At 38.1% G+C, this 3,925-nt stretch overlaps 1 non-coding gene across 1 annotated transcript; it reads right to left on the bottom strand.

Moving 5' to 3' along the window:
- Positions 1-906: 906 nt before the first annotated feature.
- On the bottom strand, positions 907-1,019 carry trnal-caa (transfer RNA leucine (anticodon CAA)). Its single transcript has 2 exons — positions 982-1,019; positions 907-952 (listed from the first exon to the last, which is right to left on the bottom strand). It is a non-coding gene; the product is annotated as a tRNA-Leu (tRNA).
- Positions 1,020-3,925: the final 2,906 nt, after the last annotated feature.

The following is a 3,925-nucleotide window of genomic DNA, read 5'->3' as shown; positions in this document are numbered from 1 at the left end:
TGGTATGAATCCTAAAACTTCATAGATGGCGTTCTAGGACTTCTCGCTTCAGATAAAGCTGTCAATACATCATAGATTTCTACTCAATCAATATCAGCAGTGTTATCACCACCGAACGCTAAATATAGATCCTGGCAATAATTCATGAGTTGTTTGTTAGAAAATTGTTTATGGTTTTTTTTTAACATATTTTCAATACCAGACAAAAAGTCGAAAGTTTCAATTTCATGCAACTGATGAAATCTCTCTTCGATGGAAGTTATAAGTACAGTACATCCAAAATACTGCGGAATCAATCAAATTTACATGTTTCTTGTGGATCCAGAAGATCATTTTGAGATTTAAAACATGCCTGTCTTTTCTTTTTTCGAGGACGAAGAAGTAGCAGCAGTAGTAGAAGTTATGGCAAGAACGTGTTTAGAGTTCAGCACTTCTCATTTCTAATGCAGAGCCATCGAAAAGCACCGCCAGTGATAAAAGAAATTGCAGAATTGGTCTGTTCATGGTGCCTACACGCTTTGAATTGCTGGCATTTTCTGCAAGCGTTCATTTTTGAGGGTTCATGAAATTCCTCACATTTGAGCCAACACAAAAATATTTCATTCGGGGTCGCCTAATTCATAGTGCAAACCGAATCTACAGGGGAAAGCTGTGGCACATGAAGCCGTTTGTTATTCTGTTGTGAGGTGTGAGGGGCGGAATGCAAATCGAGTTGGTGAATAGAAAATGAAACAGGAGTCACTTCTTGAGCTACGAATTCCAAAAAGTATGAGAACCTGTGCATTTTAACAGTGCAGAATACTCACAAATTGCACTGAGTTGCTTGCTTTCTTCTGCTGCTTTTATATTTCAGTCATTCACTGTCAGCTAGCACTGGAACCATTCAAGAGAGGTAAAAACAGGAGCTGTCAGGAGTGGGATTTGAACCCACACTTCCATTGGGAGACCAGAACACCCAACCCAGCTGGAAAGACACATGTCCTTGAGTCTGGCGCCTTAGACCACTCGGCCACCCTGACAAGAGAAAGCAAGTGGTGTGCTGAATGCACCAGTAGTTGACTAAACTGAGTTTCTTCCCTGAAATTATTTGCTTGCGAAGAGCCAAGTTGCCTTGAATGGATCTTGGAAATCAAATATACGGATGGATTGTTATTCGGTTGTGAGTTTTGAGGGGCGTATTATAAATTGAGTTGGTGAAAAGGCGCTTTTTGTTAGTCTGTCGGGAGGCTGCACAAGGTGTTTAGAGGGAGAACTTCTAAAAGGCAGGCTCTCTATGTTTAACATCAAGAAAGATTTTTTTTTCTCAATGGAAATGCTCTTTGGTGCTTTCAGCTTTACGTAGGGAACAACGTCTGCCGAGACCACTTTTGAGCCAGTGCAAATGGTAATGTGCCACCAAGTACATTTAATATTGGCTGTGGTAGCGAGCTGCTTTTGTTTGTGAAGCTTTTACTTCTTTAAGCTGAATCATCGGCAGGAGTAGCTTATTAAATCTTTGCTCATTGCGCTCCATCAGAAATACCTTGTCCATGTTCAAAAGAGATCAGGGGATTTACTTCATGCTTTCACATGGCATCCCTTACACGAAAGATTTAAATGGGGAATTGATTGTGCTTCTTAATGTTGTTCCTGTGGTTGCCTTGGTTACAATGGTGAACGTTCTTCCACGTTCTGCTAGAGTATCCACTGGGTGGGCGTTATCAATTGGCTCGGATAGGTCATCAGTGCTCCGTCTCCAGAAAAATAATCAGCACTGTCTTTTTTCTGTGCGCATGACCGTCTTTTAAAACATATAAAATCACGAGTTCATTGATTTCTCCAAATAACAACAATACATTTTAACCCTTCAATCCAATAGTTTTACTCCAAGTAAAAAGCAGCGCAATATATAGAGAGATGACATTCAAAGATTTCAACGTTCTTATTGGATTGCCTGTATGCAGATATCGCTCAGAATTGCTAATATGATTTTAATTCAGTTTTTCTCTACTACTTTCAGAGTCTTTTATTGACCTTGCTGAAGCAGAGAAGTGACATAATCACAAATGCAACCAGTTGTGCAGCTGTTTCTGGTTAATAATGATTAATGCGACAAAAAAAACCAGCTCCTCGCATTAAGAGTCCTCCCTCTGGATTCCTCTGAAAGCTGCGCGAATTACTCACTGCGTGTCCTGTACTGTGTAGCACAGTGACAAGAACGCCTTGAGTTTTTTTCCGTATGTGAAGGAAAATGCAAAAGAGCATGAAAAGTATTGATGGTATAAAATATCCATGGTACAACTCGAGAAAGAACTGAAGGACAAAACAATGACATTTGATGATTACAAGAGAAACACATCCGTCCGAACATGGGCTTGGATCCTGACCGCTTGCGTTAAAAGACAAAGCAAAGGATATAACCTGTAAATGTCTTCATGTCTTACAGTTTATGAAATAAGACAATTTCTTACTTTCTTGATAATTTCTTACTATTGATAGATGCTTTTTTAAATTTTAACAGAATCACAATTACAAACAAATGGGGTTAAACTGTTATTCACATACTCTAACGAAGAGGAACGTTAGTGTCTTCCGGTGTGTGAGCCCATCTCTCAAAAAATAAAAAAATAAGTTCTATAAATTGAATTGTTCTATTTTTCAGGCTTGCATAGTCTTATTCATATTTCAGTTAAGCCTTTTCCTCTGTAGTAATTTCATTTGATATTAAAATTAGTCCTGATTTACAATTTTGGACATGGTTCATCTTAAAGAATTTTGTAATAAGTTTCAGTTTAGGAAAATCGTGCCCAGAAGCTACCAAAACTGGTAATGTTCACATAATGTGTAATGCAAAAGCAGCAGTTGGGGTGGGAAACAAAAGGCATTTCTTGGTATGAATCCTTAAACTTCATAGATGGCGTTCTAGGACTTCTCGCTTCAGATAAAGCTGTCAATACATCATAGATTTCTACTCAATCAATATCAGCAGTGTTATCACTACCGAACGCTAAATATAGATCCTGGCAATAATTTATGAGTTGTTTGTTAGAAAATTGTTTATGGTTTTTTTTAAACATATTTTCAATACCAGACAAAAAGTCGAAAGTTTCAATTTCATGCAACTGATGAAATCTCTCTTCGATGGAAGTTATAAGTACAGTACATCCAAAATACTGCGGAATCAATCAAATGTACATGTTTCTTGTGGATCCAGAAGATCATTTTGAGACTCAAAACATGCCTGTCTTTTCTTTTTTCGAGGATGAAGGAGTAGCAGCAGGAGTAGCAGTAATGGCAAGAACGTGTTTAGAGTTCAGCACTTCTCATTTCTAATGCAGAGCCATCGACTCGGAAAGCACTGCCCGCAATAAAAGAAATTGCAGAATTGGTCTGTTCATGCTGCCTACACGCTTTGAATTGCTGGCATTTTCTGCAAGCGTTTGAAGTGGAAATCTAATAAGTAAATTGATTCTTAAAATGTAGAGAGTTTAGAAAAAAATATATTGGTGCTTTTAGAAAATATATTTCAAGGATGTAATTGCTGTGTTACAGTACGTGCAGAATTTTAGAAAACAGTGCGTCAACAAAGTACACTGTTTAGGTTACTTTAGAAGACAAAGTACCAAAACAATATATGCTGTCTGGGTCGTTAGAATTAGCTGAAAGTAACTGATTAGCTTTGAATAACAAATCTATTGCTTCTTCTCTCGCTCTATGATGTAATCTGTTTTGTCTCATGGAAAGGGGAAGTTTTTGATGGGACAAAGCACTGAGCTTTTTCACAGCGCAACGTCTTATAAAAACCCTGTACTGCTTGTAACAAATTGTGTCTCTGGTTGCACTTTGCGAAGTGGCAGCAGGGCTCCCAATATTGCAATATTGAAATAAAGACCTTACTCAGGTGAGAACTCTCTCTTGTGGCTTCCTTGATAGTTATATTTCCATG

Source organism: Lepisosteus platostomus, chromosome 5, assembly GCF_059453375.1.
Source record: "Lepisosteus platostomus isolate fLepPlt1 chromosome 5, fLepPlt1.hap1, whole genome shotgun sequence".
In the NCBI taxonomy this organism is placed as follows: domain Eukaryota; kingdom Metazoa; phylum Chordata; class Actinopteri; order Semionotiformes; family Lepisosteidae; genus Lepisosteus; species Lepisosteus platostomus.
The sequence above is the reverse complement of the archived record's forward strand: the minus strand, read 5'-3'. Positions and strand labels throughout refer to the sequence as shown.